Raw genomic sequence first — 20,316 nt, 5'->3', positions numbered from 1 at the left:
CCAGGCTGTGCATGTGTGCTCCCACCAAGCAGCTCTGCACTGAGCCAGCACTGAAGGCAAAGGTGATCTGCAGCTCAGAGTTCGGGGAACAGCTGGTATGTAACTTACAGGAGACAAGAACAGAGGGTGCCACACTTTGTTCCGGAAAATGCTTCTTAACTGCGGGCCATGTGCTGGATTTACAGACTATTGGTTCCTGTGGTTTTGAGGAGCTACCTAGCATTCAGGTCCTTTTCAAATCCAACTAGCTTCTCTTCACTTCTGAGTATATTGATGGACCCTGACAGATACAAAGTAAATAAGGTTATCAGGAGTCATAATTTTTGGAAGTGTATGTTCATGAATGCTGGTGGAAATCTGAAACTAGAAAGGTATACATACACACATACTCAAGAAATAGAAACACAAACTAAAAATACTCCCTCAGAGACTTACTCTGCAAATGTTTCAGGCTACATCAGACTGGCCCATGCAAGAGGATTAGTATAGATTCACAGAATAGGCTGAACTGGAATAGATCCATCAGGATGAAATCAGATCTATCAGGAGTCCTGGTCCTGGACAGGACATGCCAAGAATCACATCATGTGCCTGACAGTGTTGTCCAAATGCTTCTTGAACTCTGCCAGGCGTGATGTTGTGACTGCTTCCTTGGAGAGGCTGTTCCAGTGCCTGACCACCCTTTGTGTTAAAAACCTTTTACATATCCAGCCTGGACCTTCCCTGACACAGGTTCATGCTTCCTGGGTGCACATCACAGGATCAAATGGTCCTTCCTGGCACAGAAACAACAAAAATGAACAGCAAATGAAATGTACAGCCTGACCACCTGATCATACGGCTTTCATACTAAAGATCAGCCTCTGTTTTCCAATGACAGGCCTTGGTTTATTGCTCAACGGCTCTCTTGATTATTTGGCAACACTGTAAGGTGTCCCTAATGACTGGCTGTAAACCTGACACTTGACCTCCTTTTCTTACACCACACTGTTCTAGACAGGTAAGAATTTCCTCCAGAGCCTGGACTCATTTTTCTGTAGAGATATACAAAATTTCACCAAGCAGCACTTATATGGTGTCAATCTAATGGCTCAGCAAAGAGACACATTTTAGAGCTTATCAGATAAAGATGAAGCCTTTAGATCTATGTAATCTATGTAAATTCTTCTTCAGTGGGAGGCAAATTCTTTCAATATGGGAGTAGGATTTCTTCAAATCAATACTTCGTTTTCCCCTAATAAATCTTTAAGAGTTTAAAAAAAATTTGCACCTCAAAAAAAAAAAAAAAAAATCGGCTCCTATCAGAACATGCCCTGAAGGAATAAGTAAAGCTAGGAAGGGCCAACGTTTTTGTTATTGATTTATATCAGATGTTCTAGTGATGGGCAGGAGTAAATTAAGTGGAGAAGTGGAGTCTGGTCTTCAGTGGCATCTGTGCCTTTTTTTTTAGTTGGATTATCTTGTTTGAACATGCTAGTAGCTCTTCAGAAACATTCTCAGCTTGTTGGGAAGATATTTTGTAATAGAGTAATTTCTATTTTTTTCTTCTGCAGTGTGGTGTCCATGCTGTCTTATTCTGCTACCCATTTTGGAGTGTTACTCCATATGGGGACCAGGCAGGCAAATGCTTCCTTCCCACACAAAATGATTTCTAGATTAGCTGGTTTTGTAGCTCATGCATAAATGTCTAGTGGAACTCTCAGGATTTTTTTTTTTAAACTGCAAGTAATATACAAATGGAGTTTTTTAGTAGTTGAAGGGTGACTAATACTTGTTTTAAAGAGTTCAAGTTGATGATTACAAAGTTTGAAGCTTGGTTGAATAGAATTTAGTACCTCATACTTTGCAGAGCTTGTTTTCATGTTACATTTAATCAATTGATTTTTCCTTTAATGGATTCTCTTTGAAATTTTATGTTTGTACCAATGTGCAGACTTCACTATTGCTGTGTTGCATTACCAAGGGCAATATCAGTTTAAATCACTTCATGATAAAACTCTGCATAATCTGCTCATACAAACTAATTAAATGTCAGGTCATTGTAATACAGAGCTCATATTATCACCATGGGTCACTAGAAACAGCAATTAGTAATTCATGTGTAATCCAGTTAAATTCAAATAAAAAAAAAAGTATGTCAAGTCAGACTTTTGTTCCTAATTCCTAGCTTTTATAATTTTGTTCAAGATGATGGGGGCACTTAAACACACAGCTTCAGAATTGGTTTGTAATTTAATTTGATTTATACTGCTCAAGCATTGCTTTTAGGTTGTTCTAACCAAGGGTCATATGAGTGCTTGTACTTGGAAATTAATTAACTTTAGAACATATACATATTTTGAATATGTTAATCCTTCACTAACTACACTGTTATTTTACTGATGGGTATTTAATGGTTTGAAGGACCTCTGCATTCAACTTTCACAAGCAGAAATAAAAAGTGGCTGATTGTTCTGTGAACTACGCAACTCATAAATAAATGAAAGAGCACAATGGTAGAAAGTCATGGAGGTTGTGCACCCTGCCATGTGCTGGGTAGAGACAAGTGAGAAGGCAGGAGAATGCTTTCTTCCATGGCTGCCTGGTGGGGAAAGGGCTCTGTCCTGGGGAAGCCCCAGCTGGGGCTCTGTCATGCCAGCTGTCCAGCTCATCCTCTGGTTTGCATCGTCTGGTGCCTGCGGGAAAATGTTCCGCAGGATGCATTGTCTTGGCCTGCCACGTGAGATCCTGTCTCTGCAGCCAAGGACTGGGCAGCTGCGGTCAGTGTGTCCTTACTGGAGCACTCGGGCTTCTCTAAACGTACTGCAGCCAGAGCAAAAGCTCCACTGCTACAGTCCTCCTGCTATGGCTTTTTTTGTTTAGAGCTCCAGATAAGAAGGGCATGCTCAGCATTAGGTGCCATCAGCTCTCTCTCTCTGTAGTTTTTATAGGATTTTTCCTTTCATTTTCCTAGGTATATTTGGGTTCGGGCTGCTTAGCATTTGCCTTTCCATGGTTAAAACCTCATTAGGCTCCTATCATATTTCAAACTAAATAGAATATCCTGACTAAAATGTCAGTGACATTCTTATAATGGCTGTGTCTGAAAGAAGCTAAAATACTGGTTGTAATTTATTTATACAGCATGCAAAGGTCTTAGGTGATTTAGAGAGAAGTATAAAGACAAACAATCACTCTGATCTTGCAATGGCATATTCTCAGATTATTTTAGCTTCATCAGAAGACTTTTAGTTGGTGTGAGCAGAGTTGGAGCTGGATTAAAAATCAGTGTGATGATACTCACTATTCCCAACCCTGTTCTTCAGTACTGCTCAGATTCATACAAAACCAGTTATTGGTTTCACTGGATGATCTGTTGGTGCATTGTTTTTTCTCTCTGAGACTCTATCATAATCTCTTCAAAAAAAAAGATAGAAGGAGCAACATATTCCAAGGCACTTTTATTTTGATGAGTCTCTAATTATTTTACTTCAATTTCCAGGTTTAAAAGATTTGGCTGCCTTCTTTTTTTTTCCCTTAACAAAGTGAAAATTCGAATGCTAAATCACAATCAGACAAGCCCATCACTGCCAAATGAGGGATGACTACTATACCCTACTGTGTGTTCTTCCAGAGAGATGTTTTCAGATATGAATTTGGCTTTTAAGAAAGACATGATTTCTTTGTAGCTTTCCTGTCAAATTCACTTTGTAATACAGTGATTACTGAGCATTCAAAAATAAGCGGTTACCCCAAAATACTTTTTTTGCACTCATTTTACCGGTGTGTGCATTGGTAACCTGTAATAGTGCAAAACACTGAAAACTTGAATGGCAGAATCAGATAAACCCAGAGATTAATCCAATGCTGTGCTAATCAATTTTTTATATTTAATTAGTGTGTTTTGCTTTGGAAAGTTTCTGTGAGAGCTGCAGAATTTCCATTCCCATCCCAAGATGGGATTGATACCAAACTCAGCCAATCCATCAGCCAATGTTACAGAAAGAGCTGGAACTGCCATAGCTGAGCATGGAACATGGAGAAGGCAGGGACAAACTTACATCTCCTCTTTTCTGAATTGATGAATTAGTAAATATCACACAAGGCTGTATCATCCTGTATCAGCTGGGATCCTGCCCTTGTACTTTGGAAAAAAGAGTGATTTGAGGAGAGAGAGAGAGACAAAGTAATGAAGAACCTGGAGCTGAGAAGTTGGCACACTACCAAGAGCAGTCCTTGCTTTAGTGGAGCTGTATTCAAGTACTGCTGTGCTCTTTGCCATTGTTTCACAAAGGCAATTATGCTGAGTTCATTAAGATGACATCAAAGGCAGAGAGCTCCCACCATCTATTATGCAAGCACTACAGTGAGTCTGCTGTTCATGCGTGTAGAGAAATGGTAGAGGGTATTTTGTTTTCCCACTTTAAAGAGCAAATTCAACATCATTTATAAACAATGAAGTCAATAAGAAATTTGAAAAATGTCTCTGACAATAAGCCTGATTTAGAGTAAATATCTCTTGTTGTCTTTAAAGGTTATTTTAGACAGTACAGAGTTTACAGAATCCCAAATGGGAGAGTTTGCTATCTTTATGTACATTAGCAGACCATGGCATCAACTCCCTTCACACTGATGTTGACACAAAACTCTATCTGGTTTTGAATACTCTTTTGATTTGTTTTCTAAATATAGTCTTAGATCAGGTCTGCCCTGCAGTGGCAGCAGGAGTTTCCATTTACCTCACCTTGTGTTAGCCTCGGCACAGTAGCAGTGATGTCCCAGGCTGTGACAACACAGGAAAAGCCAGCCACAGCAATCAGGCACCACATGGTTGTCCCCTGCCCCTCAAAATCCTACAGTGCTTTGTAATTTTAAGATGTATTTTTTATTTGCTTGTGACTTTGAGTAATTTGATTTTCTAGTTATAACAGATAACACTTTAGCTTTTACTAAATTAAAAAAAAAAAAAAGTGTTTTTTTTTCCCCATGGCATTGAATGCTGCTGGAGTATGATGGTTTTTAAGAAAAGATGGGGAATGTTAAAAAAAAAAATAGGTGGAAGTGATCATTATCTCAAGTGGGCATCAGCTGAAAAAAAGCATGTATTCTCATGGGGCATTTAAATGTTTGGAGGTATTTAGTTTTGGAAGAAGTCCTGTCAAAGGAAACATATTGAAGTGGCTTGGTCTACATGGAAATATGAAAGTGAATGAGGATAAATTTAGACTGGAATTAGCTGTGAAACTGGGATGCTTTCATCACTGGTAAGGGATGAGTCAAAATAAAGTGCAAGTATACTTAAGAACTGTTAGGTTAAGTTTGTCTTGACCTGGAAGTGTAACAGCTCAGAAACAGCCTGGTCTCACTGGTGTTGCATGAGCTAATGGAAATGCCTGTGCACCCATATGATGGATGACATGAAGCTGCTTGTATACACTCAGCAAATAAAAGCAACACAGATGTTTCTCCAGAAAAAAGTAATGCGTATCATTGTTCCAACTTACACAATGAGAAGGACAAGGCTAGTGGTCTTGGTTTCTGGAGATTGTGTTGTTACAACAGCCACATCACCAGTAAACTCCCTTGGTGTCCCCCCGGGGTGATATTAGCAAAAGCTGTATGCCATATGTTGTGGTCTATGTGGGTGCATTTAGAAAGCGAGCACCCACAGCCATGCAAAAATAAAGCACAGATTAGTGTTTTCTGACTGTGTGTCTCTATGAATTTAGCACTGCTCATGAGTATGCTGCCATTTCAGTTGGGTTTTTGGGGGAAGATCTGTGGCTATGTATGAAGACATTAGTGAATACTAGTGAAATAATCCTAATTGATAAAAATATCCACTGCTTTTGTGGACAGCCAGAGGAGTTGCCTTTGTGCAGACCAGTACCACCTCTGTGCCCATGGAAACAGCATCCATGAAAAAGAAAACTGCAAAATTCTTATATGCATTAGCAGGAGCATAGAGGGAATGAGATCGTGGTTGTAATAAATCCCTTACCTTTTTACATTCCTCCCTTTCACTTTGGTAACTGCAGCACAGAGAACTTTGCGTTCAACTAAATTCTACATCTGTTCTCCTCTTTCTGCCTCCGTAGCTCTGAGGCATTGGGCTCAAATGTTTCCCAAGGCTCCTGCTAGGGAACTGCATTTCCAAATGTGCTTTACGCAAGCTTTCTTTAAAACACAAACCCTTACGTGTCAGCTGGTGGACTCTGGGAACACAGACTTCTGCAGTATAGGAAACACCAGGTTGCTTAGGTCTGAGAGGCAAAGCCACATCATGTGCAAAAAAAGATGCTGAAAAGGCTTCTTTTCATGGCAAGCAGCATCACTGCTTGTGTTTGCTCCTTGAAAAACAGTTAATTTAAACTTCCCTGTTTTGTTTCCATAAATGTAATCTATAGAAGTAACGATAAGCCAAGCAAGCTCCAAGGGTCCTGGCACCGTCAGGCTCTTTAGGATTCATTGTAGCAGGGGAGAACATCTGCAGTCTGAAGCCTTGGGAGCTTGGAACGGAAGATTATCCTGTGTGTTTAACAGCAATGAATTATTTTTAAATAAATGCCTCTCCTATTTGTTAACACTGAGAAAGGACAAGAAAAAGGAAAACGTGGTCTCACACAGCTTTAGAAGAGACCAGGCCATTACTCCAAAATTCTTGTTTCTTCACCTATGACTTTTCCTCTCACTTCTAAGTGTGTCTTGTTGATGACTGTGACATTTCTAGCAGTCAGGATATATTTGTGCACTGAGGTCCACAGTTGTGAATGTGAGCTGAAATTGTTTGAGATTCAGAGAAGCTCATCATCCTGCTGTCTGCCTTAAGTATGTGGTGGTGGGCAGCCTTTCATTATATGTTCCACCAGGGAAAAAATCACACATCCCTTCCCAGTGACTGACAAGAGGCAGTGAAATCTCATTGCTTTCTGCTCTCCATCACCCTGCCTCAGCCCATCAGCTAACTGACAGATGGGACATGGTCCTGATGTATAGGTACTGGGAGATTAAAGAACGACTCTACAGCAAAATAAACACAGAGGACACAAGTAGCTTTTAAAATGACCTCAGGAGACATGTCAGTCAGCACACAGTATGGGATTTTCTCAGGTAAGAATTGCGTTTGTGGATTGTGTGTGTTGTTTAAACTGTAAAATGCCCTGCTGCCAACCATTTGCCAAGCTGTTTCTTTCTGAGATGAAGGAGGGAGCTGGATCTAGGGCCTCCCTGTGTTCTTAAATAGAGATTATAGATCTGTATCTACTGTTATCTGTCAGTTTACCTGTGTATGCCGAATATCTCTTTTTAAAAATGATGCTGGCTAAGTTTTGTGTAAAGTGGAGCAGAATTCTCCTGTGATGTTGATTACAACACACACTGTGCACATTTCTTATTTCCGGGGAACAATGACTTAAAAGGTTGTTGAAGCAGAGAGAATCACATGGGTCTTGGTTTAGTTGAATGGCAAATCGCATTTCTCAAAAATGCAGATAACGGAGCCTCACCCCAAGCGATTTCTCTAACAAAAATTGGAACAAAACTTGACCCTGGACTCTGCGAATTCTGATCTCAGTGTGGGAGTTGTGCTTGCAGGGGAGTGATGGGTTCAGTCCTTTAATACAATGGGCTTTGCCACAGTGTCTGGCTTTCATGCCTTTCCTCCCCACCTAAATGGGAGAATTTTAGCCTAGGATTGTTTTTTTTTTCCTATGGAGATAAGCAGTTTAGGGTTTGTGAGCTTTTAAAACCCAGAAGCAGAGGTGCTCTGTAGTGATTTGTGCTGTGGTGAGGAGCTGAGCTGGTGTGCAACTGCAGGAAAGCAGCAAAGTGTTCCATGAGGGCAGCTTCCCTAGCTAGCATCACACAGAGTAACTCTTCTGTTTATCTGAAGATGGCTGATTTGTTGTGCCACTCAAGTTTATAGATATTTGGGGGAATGAGTCTTTCATGGGACGGTTGTTTCTTTGTTCCCTATGTGCAAAATCATTTGTGAGACCATGGTTCCTTGTGGGATACAAACTTCAAGTTTGGGTATTTGACTGCCTCCAGTGCAGGAGCTGGGGGAGAAAGGAGCTGAAATCAATGTATTCACAGGTGAACTCTCAGGTGTTCACAGGATGTTGCACAAAGCAAATCTGTATGGTTGGCTGAAAACCAAATAAACCTTCTGATTGCTCTGAAGTGATTTACTCTCAAGAAGAGAACTTGACTAATTTTTCAGCTGTCAAAGGTAGCAAAACCTCCTTCAGAATTTCCCATTTAAAATTTTTACATTTTTTGGTCTCTTTAATTACCTATATACTCATAGACTGTGTAGCACAAGGCAGTTTTGAATGGTGAGAGAAAAAGAGCTTTTGCAGCAGCTGGAGCCACTGAAGAAGCAGAAACAGAATTCTCTTTAGCTGCAACAGGAAAAGCTGAGGAGGTCTACTGAGGAGATTAAAAATTGGCCAAGCCCAGTGCTTAGGTCTTGATCTTTCAGTCAAAGCAGCCAGTCTTCAGGTGTCAGATCTGTAAAGAATCACTGGAGCACCCTCTGGGGAATCTCATCTCTTCTGACAGCTAGGGGAGATAAGGGTTGTCCTTTAGGTCACTAAAAAGGGGATTTGCCTTGTCTGAGCAATGATCACTTGCAGCCTCCCACCCTTTCTTGCTGCCCTAGGTAGGAGAGAAAGTGCCAGAACAGGGACAACCTGGTGCTGCGGCCAGGCTGAGGTCTGTCTCTCCCATGCAGGAACCAAGTCCTTGGCTTTGGGCTGAGCAACACTGGCAAATTTATAAGCAACTGAAAGAACCCTGGAAAGGAAATACATGTGATTTCATCTACCATGGCATGCTGTAGAGGGTTGAATTATTAAAATGCATGAGAGTTTCTCTTTTGAGCCAAATCAGGAGCTGTGGCTCTTCTCTGATCTGAGGCCTGGCAGTCAGTCAGATTTGTGCTTTCAGTGTACAGTAAGTACAAGATGTTGCTGCACCTACTTTCCCTTGGTTTTCTGAGATGAAGATTTTGCCAGGCACCTTCTCTTTGTTGCTGCTGTGGTCATGCAGGTTGCAGCCTGAGACGACTGCATAGCTCAGCAGGAGCAATGCCCAGTGGCCACTTGTCTTGGAAAAGTGATTAAAAAATGAGCTTGCATAATTTTCATTGCAGGTCTTAGGCACAGGAAAACAGACTGAAATGTCTACTCTTTCCCAGACTGTGCTGGCTACTAGTGAAGGGCAAATAATGTAGAAGATGATGAGTGGAGCTGCTGTGATTGGTAGCACAGAGTGGGAAATACCTTTATGGTACCTTTCATGCTTTACTATTGTGTGGAACCACAGCTGAGACTTCAGCTAAATCAAGACCAGATCCCCTCTTTTAGGAAAGGACTTGAGGAAGCTTTTCAGTCATGAAGCTGTATTTCTTGGGGTTTTCATCAGGTTCTTCTTACTAAGCAAATGGTCTCTTGCTGAGTGTGTGGGTGTTGGGTTGCAGTGGAGTCATGAGGAAATGAACAAAAAACATAAAAGGGCCAATGCATGAAGGGCTCAAAGGGTTTGTGCTCCTGGCAGGCTGAGAGATCTTTTTTTCCTTTATGTAAATACTGTCCCCTCCAGTACTCCTCATCCCAGTTTTCTGGCAGTAAAAGTCCATAAAATCATGCTGGTAAACAAGGCATCCCCAAGTACTGCCTTGGTGGCCATGTGTGACCATCAGGGACTTCATGTGTGGTCACCACGTGAAAAGATATAATTTCAAAGAACTGCAAGTATACTACTTTCACTGTAGCTGGAGCTTTGACAGTTTGCTGGAGAGCCTCCCATGCAGCTCCTGTACGCTTGTTTGAGAAATGCTGCCCCAGGCACCTCTCATCTGGCCCTTCATTTCCTCCTCGGGAGACAAGGTGTGCGTGTGTGTGTGAGGGAAGGTGTCAGGACAGCCTGTTTAAAACTTGGGCAGAATCGAGGGCTGGGTGAAGATTTCAGCAGACTGCTGCAGCAGAGCTGGTGTAGGGAAGGAGTGCGCAGTGCACACAAGGACACGTGTACCCTCGGTGGGCAGAGCAGCCCTGAGGGACCAGCAGAGCTTCTGGAGGCAGGAGGAGCCTGCCCAGCCCCAGTGCTGCAGTGTGCAGCCTGCCTAGGTGGCTCTGGGAAGCTGATGCAGGTCATGACTCTGTGCATAACTTATGCCACACGTGGAAGTGACCTTCCCTGCAAAATTAGATGTGTGCTCTCATGCGGTGTGGGGTATCAGCAGGGCTTCTGTCTTTGTTTCATTTCTGAGACATAGAAAAATAATTAAAAAGCGGTTGTTTTAAAAATATATTTTTTTTTTTTTTGCATTGAGGATTTTGGAACAAAACTGAAGCTTTTCCTGTCACATTGTTGTTTTCCCAGAAGTGGTGATTAACAACCATGATAAGTAGCTAAGGCTTTTCTGCAGAGATAGTGTTCTTGGATGCAAAGCACAGCACTTCCCACGTCTGCACTGCATGCTCAGTCCCTGCTGCCCAGTGCTGGAGCTGTGACACCATTTTCACTGCGTCCTTCCTACCACACCAAAAGTAGGAAGCTGCAAGGCTTTATTCCGTAACCTGTTATAAGAAATAACTTCTTCCTTCTGGCATTAAGGTATTTGCCTTTATTCTGCATAAAGCACTTCAGTGAGTTGCTGAATTAATATTAGCTTCCATTGGAGAGTACATGAAATATATTCTTTGTGAAGCGAAGTTGTAACATACTGTAAGCTCCAAAGCACTGATGCAATATTTATGTTGTTCCATGTTCTACTGGCAGATTTAAGCATAATATTGTAGACTGGCAGGAGACTGTTATGATCTAAACTCCATGATTATGTCAGTGTTTAATTTTAAGTTCTGTTGCACACAGCATAGTATCTAGTTACATTGTTGTGTATGAGTGCTATCAGTGGTAGTGACCTAGACTGAAAGGCATAGTTTTCTTCTCGCTCAGAGTAAACCATGCATGGTTTGGGCTCTATAATCTCAGTAATTTATCCAGAAGATGTATTTTTGAGTGCAAAGGCAGATGACATATCTCTCACTGGTCCTGTGTTATCTCTAAGTCCCACGCTGAGGTCACATTATCCCATTTCATCTGGAAATATGTGCAAGTACTGTAAGGAGGATCCAAATGAGAAGACCTTCCCTCAAAATGCCTTCAGTTTTATGCAAGGCTCATTTTTGAATTGCATTATGCTGGCAGAACAGATCAGTTGCTTCCTCTCCATTCCCTTGTCTTCCCCATGAAAAAGGTCTGTCAGAGCTAAAATGCACTGCCTGTGACAGCGCTCTCTCCTAATAATGAATTTGTTTATTTTTGCATTTAGTGCACTTGACTTCCTCAGCCCACAGTCTTAAGAGAATGCCATAAGCTTTATGAGTGATCAGCACCTATGAAACCATTAATTTTTGTGAAGGACTCAGCTCCCACTTAATCAAGAAAACATCTTTAATTTGAAAATTTGCATACCTGGCATGCTTAGCAATTAGGAGGAGCTTCATGGATAGTTTTAATTCCACAACTGTGTTTCTTGGAAACTGTGGGACTTTAGATTTACGTCTTTAGGTGCTCCAAACGTGTGCAGTTGCCCTTTCCTGTTTATGGTAGGTATCAGACTGATGGCTGTTTTGCATGCCTAAAGGTTATTTGTTTGATAACTAAAAATAGGTTGTCCTAAACAGTTGGCCTTACCTGTGAACTGATGACTTCCTGCAGAAGATACTTTGCCTTGATTCCATCAGTGCACATTCCAAGAGAAGTTGGGTTGTACATCTTTTTCCATCACAAGTCATGTTCAAATTGGTGGTGCAGTCAGCTTCAGTCAGAAAGTGAACTTTAGCCTTCAATTTTAAGGACAAATAGAAGTTTTTACTTCAATCCTTTATGCTAAGAACATCCTTGAAAACTTAATTGTATTTGTGATAATGTAAGCCCACTCCATAAAAGGCATTTCATCATTTGAGTTCACATAAACACAAATTTATTCTTGGCAGTTAAATATTGAGGCTGAAATTTATTGTCTGACTGAGGAACAGTAGCTTCCCTGTGTGGCCAAGGAGGAGAGGTTAACTTAATCATGTTTTAAGTGGGGTGTAGCACCTTTGCAAGCATTTCTCTCTACTGATTGCGTCAGCTACTCTCCTAAGTACTTTGGTCCTTAAAGTTAAAGATGAACGTAGGCCTGAGGAAGACTCCACGTTTTCTTGATGAACAGAGGTAAAATGCTTACAATTCAGCCAAACATTTTTCATTCTGTTATTTGTTGCTGTGTCTGACTGTGAATATCTCTCTTCCTTTCTATTAATGAATACAGATGTGCAGCTGCCTGCACCCATCTGGCTTTGTTCAATAAATGTGCAGGCACAGACGTTTAAATCAAATATTGATAAATACAGCTTTTAATATGTAAATTCTTGTGAACAAAACTATGTCTGCCTGTTTTTTTTTTCTCATGAAGAGGCATTTTTGCTATGGTGATACTTTTTTTCATTGCCATTGTATTCTGCCTACAGCAGCACATGCATTGATGCTTGAGAGTCAGAGGGATAGGAATAGTTCCATAGTTCCTGAAATAGATTTGGGGAGTGAATAAAAGAAGGTAGAAGGAATTCTTTGGGCATAATAATTACTCTATTGCAGTTGCAACATGTCCCTCATCCAAATGCCTTTTCAGTGATACAACGTCTGAGGTGCGCTAGTCAGTCTTGAATGGTCCCAAATAACATCTGCAGGAGTGCCAGACAGGATAGTGTTAAAACATGCACTGGTGTGTGTATACACAGAAAAAATGAATAATTATAACACCTACTTTTCAAAATTTGTGACCTTCTTGAAGGTAGTGAGCCAAGGCCCTGCTAATATGTTTGACAGGTGCTTACTGGGGTTATAAAATACCATAAAGTGAGTGGCAGTAGTGGAGAGCCTAGCCAAAGGTCAGCAGTCACTTCTCAGGGTAATTTGTGATCAATTATCACACTTGCTGTTAATTCTAAGATCTTAAGGGTCTCTGATTTCAAGGGATTTTTTATCTTCTTTCCCCTCTTTTTTGTAACAAGAAGTTATTAATCAGAAAAAGTCTATTGGAAAAGCAGGAAAGAGGAATATCTAAAGTATCAGCATTGATGTTTTTGTAGAGGAAAGTTGCAACTAAGTGTGGATTTAAAGGAGACAACACTGTTGTATGGGTGTTCAGAGGAGCACATGGTGAACTCATAGCATGGCTGGGTGTGCCTTTCTCACCCTTTTGTTTTTATTTTGGCCTTTCCAGAAAATCAGGTATAAAATTATCTTATTGTAAAGAAGTGGGCTGGTTATATATATATATGTGTATATATATATAATTTTTTTCATAGGTTCATAAGTACACTTTTAATCACACTTTTTGGTTTTCTCTGGTTTGAAAAAGTTTGCCTTGGTTTGGACTGCTCAGAATAGAAAGGACTCTTTGTAATCTTGAAATATGAGATATTTGCCTTCCCACTCCCCACTTTCCTTGGCATGTTTTTCTCCTTGGAAGCTGGATGTAGTGAATTATCAGGTCTTCAACTTGCTTGCAGACTGTATGATGCCCTTTGCTACACAGGAAAGACTTGTCCATCTTTTCTTCTTTACTGGATAAGCAGTTGAAATTGCAGCTTTTGGGGTACATTGAGTTGAAGATTTAAGGTATAGGATGAGAACAAGTAGGAGTTTTTTTTTTTTTCTTTTTAAACATATTTTACAGTCTCAGCATAATTTCTTTTGGGGCAAAAGGAGTAGAAGTAGCTTTGGTGTCCTTTAGCATCTCCCACCCCATGACTTGCTTCCTGCATTGCTGTCTGAGTAATGTCATATGTGAAGCTGCTTTCTAAAATGGAAGAGGTGTGTTCCCAGGAGCTGTGACTGATGGGTTTCTGTCAGCACTCTCAGGACCAGCCCCGCCATAGCAGGCATATAGCATTTATTATGCTGCTAAAGAGACTTTTAAGAGGAATTAAGGTAGACATGTAAAACTGCTGGGTATGTATCGTTATTCAGTGTCATAAAATGCAAACTTAAGCTATTCAGTATGTTAAAATACTTTAGTTTCCTTGTGTGACCTCAAAACTTTCTATGGAGAATACTTGCATGTCACTTATGGCTTTCTTAGTATCTCCAGAATGTCAGAAATTCTCTTCGTTTTTCCAGAGACACATATGCAGTAATAGATGGCATTATTTCAGTGGTTTATAGAGAAATTACTGGATTAAACAACCATTTTTGTCTAGACTAAACTACTTTTTTTGCACTGTGGTGCAAAAAGTAAAATCGGAAATATATTTTAAAAATCAACATTTTATTTAAGGCAGTAAATTGTACTTCAAAACAATTTAGATGACATTGCCATTATGTATGCAAATGCAAGGAGCAATGTCAATAAGTTGGAAGCTCTGTGGGTTGTATTTTATGCTTTGTACTGCTGTAAAGGAATGTATCAAAGAAACCTTTCAAATATACACATATGTTGTAAAAAGTAACACTATAAAACTTCAGGATTTGAAATGCTTGCAGTAAGTGCTCTGTGGGATTATGCTGCCTTCATAAAAAGGTTGTCAGCACAAAGAGACTAATTCCAGTCTTAAATTAACCAGCTCAGGGGAGCATGTTTTGGTACTGAGTGGCAGGGCTTGTGAATCACTCCTGAAGCATTTGCCTGTGGATGGAGGAAGAACATGGTCCATAAAGTTCACAATGGGTCTGAAAAGCAGAAATGTGTGTTGGAATCCTGTTGCGTTCATTGGCTAAACTCAGCGGTGGGGAGCCTGTGCTTTATCAGCTCTGCCTTCATCTAGGGAAAAAAAAGAAAAGAAAAAGCACACAGGAAAAATCCCCCAGAAACCATGAATGGGGAAGTTCCTCTCATCCTGAGCCTTCTTTTATTCTATTTTTGCACAGGTTTTATTGTTGTCCTGGTCAGAGACTTAAGCGTTGAATTTTATGTAAATGTTTTCTAAAGAGCAGTGTGCAAACAGAACAGGATGGAGAACATATTTCAGACCTCAGGTTCAATGTGTTCTGCATACCAGAGCCCTCACCCATCACTGCAGGCTCCCAGTATCTCTGGGCAGGAATGGAATCTCCTGCCTTTCTCCTCCTCCCTACCTTGTGCATGTTATGGTTTGGTTAAAGTATTCCTTAGTCCTTCAGGTCCTTCTCTGAGAAAGGGTGACTCTTGATGCTCCCACTGGAACTTCTCAAAATGTACCATAGTAACCAGAAATGTGAAACAATTGAGTTATTATTATTCCATTAAAAATAAGATTTTTTTCTTAATTCTCTTGAAAGATCATTGCATATAGGGAATCAGAGAACAGTATTTGATCAATGTTATTTTGCTTCAATAAAACCCCAAGACAAGACACTCTTCTGGAAAGCCATTTGCATTCTGTGCTTTGTCCTGGGAAATAAACACCAACCTTTACTGTGCCATTTTAATACTGCTTTTAACAGCCTTTGCACACACAAATACATCTTAAGCAATCTCATGTATGTTAACTAGGTGTTCATGAGCTGTGATAGATTACTTTTAATGGCTGGCATTTGCCTACTCCATCAAACCTTCTTTGATAGGCTGCTGCTAGGGGAGGATGGAGATGAACTTTGTGGGCAGGGAAAGCCCAGCGCCTGGCCTGAGGAGTTTGAGACCTCAGACTCAGTGTCCCTGGAGCTTTCCATCTCTATCTCGCTGGTCTATTGCCATTTTCATGCCAGTCTCCATGGTAACTTCTTTCAGGATAGCATAACAAAAATGTGAGTTAGCTTCCTGCCCACAGGAAAGCTGCCATGGTCCCGATGCCAGAGCCCCAGCGAGGCATGGCCCTAGCACGTACATTCCAGTGGGTCAAGCAGGTTAAAACAGCTGCTGCCAGCTAAAGGTGATAGCTCTCCTTTCCCACTTGTCTTGCCAGGCAAGGTCTCCTCAGCCCTTCCCTCTCATGTTTGGAAACATCCCTGTATAATTCTTCAGTAGATTACTTTTCCCCTCCTGTTTGCAGGTCTGCATGATTCATTTTACATTTTAAATGGCTTCGTCAATAAAAGCTTCAGTTTTCAAATGAAACATTAGCTGGTAACTGGGGAAATGTTACAGGAAAATGTTTACTAACAGTTGTTAGTAAATTAATGAGTTTGCTCTGCCACAGTGTACTTAGGAAATGGCAATATAAAAAATGATTTAGAGAGCCAGGCAGTTTATTAGGAATAAAGCACCTGAGTTCTGTCCTTCCCTTGGCTGTTCAAGTTGTTTGTCCTTGTGCAAAGTCTCTGTCAAGTCCTGTGCTTCTCCTTCTCTAAATATTAAAAAAGCAAAAGGTTTTACATGTTCTTAAATGATTTTGAAGTTTGCACGTGAACTGCTACATAAGTGGGAGTCACAGTGGGCTTGGGAGCCACTTGGGGTCCTCAAAAACAGATGTTCAGTTTTTGGTGTGACTTTAGGAAGTGACCTGTGACTGAGTCCCCAGATACTCTAGAAGTAGATGCTTTAGATGTTTAAAATACTTTTCTTTCTTTTTAAATAAAGCCTTGTAGATTTCTTGCAAGTGTATAGCTTTGCATTACCCTTTCTTCACAAGAAGTGTCAACTGGAATCACAATTCTGCTGTTCCGAACTCCCTACACAAACCTCAAGAGAGACTTCCATGAACCACTCAGTTCAATGAGACAAGACAGAGGCATGTTGGAAATGTTAACCCATTCTGAAATGGCCTGTATGAAATGTGATAGACCCAGAAGGTGAGTTTTAGGGTCCTGAGATCTTTCAGCTGAAAAATAACCTTCTCTTTTGGGCTTGTGGGAGTTGAAGGAACTCTGGGGACAGCAAAGTTAGTAATTTGATTTAGTTTCATATGAATCTACATGTTTAAAATACCAGTTTTCCTCTTTGCATTTAGGGCTGGAATTCTCATATAGCTACCCCTACCTCCTCCCCAACAGGAACTGAAGTTACACAGATCCTCCAGAAAAGTCAATTAAATAGGTAGCTACATTGAAAATGTTAATCTTGAGAACTTTTTGTTCAAGGCACCTTTTGTTCTATGTTCCTGAAGTGTAGGAGGTGGGAAAAGAAGGCAGAGGTTGAACTGTGTGTGTCCCTGAGTGTGACAACACTTTGCACAACCTGGGTGTGGAGCCTTGGCAAGTGGCATTGGATGAGAGGGTATGTAACAGGTTATCATAATTCCACTCCTAATCCCCAGTGCCCTTCATAGTAGCTATTAGTGAAATGAGGTAAAGAGGCAGTGAAGTGGTCCTTCACAGTCCCTTTTGTATGCCTTCTTTCCCAAAAAGTAGGAAGCAAAGCCTTTGAAGTGACCCTGACAAATGGGAGCATGCACAAACTCCTGTAGGGAACATAAGCAGCCTTTCTGCCAGCTGCTGTCCTCTTTTTCCATGGGATGCCTTCTGCTAAATCTCATTAGAACTGGTAAGTATTTCCAATAGGGATGGTGTGGAAATTCTGGTGGTTTAGCAGATGCTGGCCTTACTCACTCTTCCCTCTTGTGCTGAGTGGAGGACATTTATTTAAAATGTTGTTGAGGCGCATGGTATTATTTAATCTCAGTGAAATAATTCATGGTATCATTAATTGTGGGTTGTTGACAAGATTTTTGTGGAAGCAGTGAAGAGATACATTCTGCTGTGTGGAAAAAATTAATGTTTAAATAGAAAACAGAGAAAGTAGAAGCTTTCATTTTGCAACTCATGCAAACAGGTGACAACAGATTTTGAATACAAATATGTATAAAAATTAGGCATTCTGAATGAATAATTTGGCTTCCTGTAGGAGTGTATGAAATTGACCATTTAGTCAGCATCTCCAGTTTGGAAATTGAAGCTGCATGATGTATCAGCTTAACAACAACATTGCGTGCTCCTCTTACATTGGCGTTAAGAAGTGATTGTCGGTCAGAGATCATTAATATTTATGTGTGCAGACCAAAATATAGCATTTGCTTTTTGAATTTAGTTCTTCATGGTAACTGTGGCCAGATTACTTGCTTGGGGTGAGCTATACAGGGGGGAATTGTGGCAGGGAGAATCTCTCCACTCTCCATGTTGTCCATTAGAGAAATCAGGTACATTCAACAGCAAAAAGCTGGATCCACTCACAAAGCTGTTGCTCACACAGAAGGGAGTCTCCTGCTGTCACTCTGATCCCCTGCTGTGATAATTTTTCTCCTAAAAGAGCCATTTCCTTGGAGCTGTACCGTGAAAATTAGGTGTGGCTCTATTCTGGCAGGTCTCTGTGGTGCCCAAACAGATTAATGAAGTCTCTGAGCTTGGCCTTTCATGGCTCAGTTTTTGCTGTAGCGTGTCCAGACTGCCAGACCACTGAGTCTTGAAGAGATCTGTTAGCTACTGACAGAAAAGTCCTAATGACTTTGTTGTAAACACAGCTGTATCTCACCCCCGGGTGGAAGTCCCTTTCTTTCAGATTTCTGAAACAGTGTGATTATTTGTTAATTAAAAAATATAAACAAAAGGGATGCTGCTATCAACAAGGGTGATAAGAAATTAAGTTAAAAAGCCTGCAAAAGCTAAGCCTCATGTTGTTGCCTTCATAATCAGGATAGTTGATCTCTTACAAACATAGAAGATGGCTTATTGTTCCTTTACTTATTTCATACGGAAATATACCAACATTTTTTACATCTGTGCTGAAAGTAGTAAAGCCTTCTGTTTCTCAAGATATTTGCACTTGATCAAGTGTTCATGTTAGGGAGGCAAACTTATTGGTTAGCTGAGTATTTGAGGCAGTATTATGTCTGAGCATTTTGTATCTCCCTCTTGTTCATCATCCTTTTGCCAGTGAGAAGTGTTCTGGCACTGTTGTGTTCTGCTTTTCCAGGTATCTGCTTTGGAGGTACTCTTGTTTCTCCTTGCCCGTAATTAAAGGCATACAGTATCGTTTGCAAAACAAAAGGACTCTGAGTTCACCTTAGCAGTTATTTACTGTCACCCAGTTGCTTTACTTCATTATCTGTTTTGCCAAGTAATGTCTGTGGGTGTGATCAAGTGGAAAAACCTACCTGCCACCTTTTACAATTGGTGTGGGAACCCCTGTGCACAATAGTGACTTGTCCTTCAGCTTGTAAGTGCTTACTGGACACAGGAAAAAAATGGATACACCATATACATAATGGATACACAAATATGAGATGTTATCCCATAGGAAATCGCAGAATCATTTAGGTTGGAAAAGACCACCAGAATCATGAAGTCCAACATTTAACCAGTCTTCATCTTGTCAACTAGACCACGGGCACAATGTGTCCCGTAATTTCTTGACCACCTCTAGGGATGGTGACTACTATCTCCCTGGGCAGCCTGTTACAATGCTTGGAAACCTTTTCATGAAGAAATTATTCCTAATGCCCAACCTGAACCTCCCCTGGAACAGCCTGAGGCTGTGTCCTCTTGTCACTGTCACTAGTAGCCTGGTAGAAGAGGTTGACCCCTACCTTGCTTCAAATTCCTTTCACTGAAAGTGAGAGATGAGGAGGTTCAACAAAGGTTTTTGTCCTGGGGTGACTTTACGATACCGGTATCTCCAATTGCCTGGTTTATGTTATATATTAAGTTCTGCACCTTTAAGGCTGGTTTTGAGAGCTAGGAAAGTTGAAACTGCTGGAGGCTGATGGGAGTTTTTCTCCTGGCCAATAACTGGCCATTTCTGAGAATTGACAGTGGTTTTGCCCATTAAAAAGTGAGATCAACTTGTGAACACCACTTTAAGGCCTAAGCCCAGGAATTTCTTTTTTTGGTTTCTGGCTTCTGAAGAGGTAATAGGGCTGCAGTTCAGCCTCCTCCCCGCCCCACCAGGCTGGACAAGGCCGTGGAGGGCAGGGTGGGGCGGGGAGCAGGCCCAGGCCGGGTCAGGCCGGTCCCTGGCTCGGCTGCAGTTTCTGCCACTGCTGGGTTTCACCAGAGACTGCCGAGTAAAGAGAGGGAAAGCCATTGACCTGCAGCGTGCTGAGACAGTGGCCATGCTCCTCCAGAGCAGCCATGAAATAAATCTTCCATCCTAGACAGCTCCAGCCGCTGCTCCGGCAGAGATCACAGAACCAGCCACAAAACCTGGGCAAGATTTTTACCCTTTCACTACCCAGATGAGACTTGCAGATTAATCCTTTTTTTCAGGGAGAGGGGAAGAGAGAGAGTGATCAACATGTAATGAGACAACATAAACTACCAAATACAGTGAAGAAAGGAATTAAGCTTGAGACGGAGGAGAGAAATAAGGAGATGCTTTAATAAGCTGAAATATTCTTTTGGTAAAACTATGGAAATGGGCAGTAGTGCTCT

General features: G+C 41.1%; 1 protein-coding gene across 12 annotated transcripts in view; it reads left to right on the top strand.

Annotated features, from left to right (window-relative positions):
* RBMS3 (RNA binding motif single stranded interacting protein 3) overlaps positions 1 to 20,316 on the top strand; it is a 703,891-nt gene that overhangs the window by 158,038 nt on the left and 525,537 nt on the right. The window contains exon 1 of one of the 12 annotated variants that reach the window (XM_086850726.1): positions 12,089 to 12,207. The exons of the other annotated variants lie outside the window; for them this stretch is intronic. The gene's annotated coding sequence lies outside the window, so the exon portion shown is untranslated. Of the gene's footprint in view, positions 1 to 12,088; positions 12,208 to 20,316 lie in introns of those variants that run through there. 12 annotated transcript variants of the gene reach the window in all.

The sequence above is a fragment of the Cyanistes caeruleus genome, chromosome 1, assembly GCF_971803275.1.
Source record: "Cyanistes caeruleus chromosome 1, bCyaCae1.hap1.1, whole genome shotgun sequence".
Lineage (NCBI taxonomy): Eukaryota > Metazoa > Chordata > Aves > Passeriformes > Paridae > Cyanistes > Cyanistes caeruleus.
The sequence above is the reverse complement of the archived record's forward strand: the minus strand, read 5'-3'. Positions and strand labels throughout refer to the sequence as shown.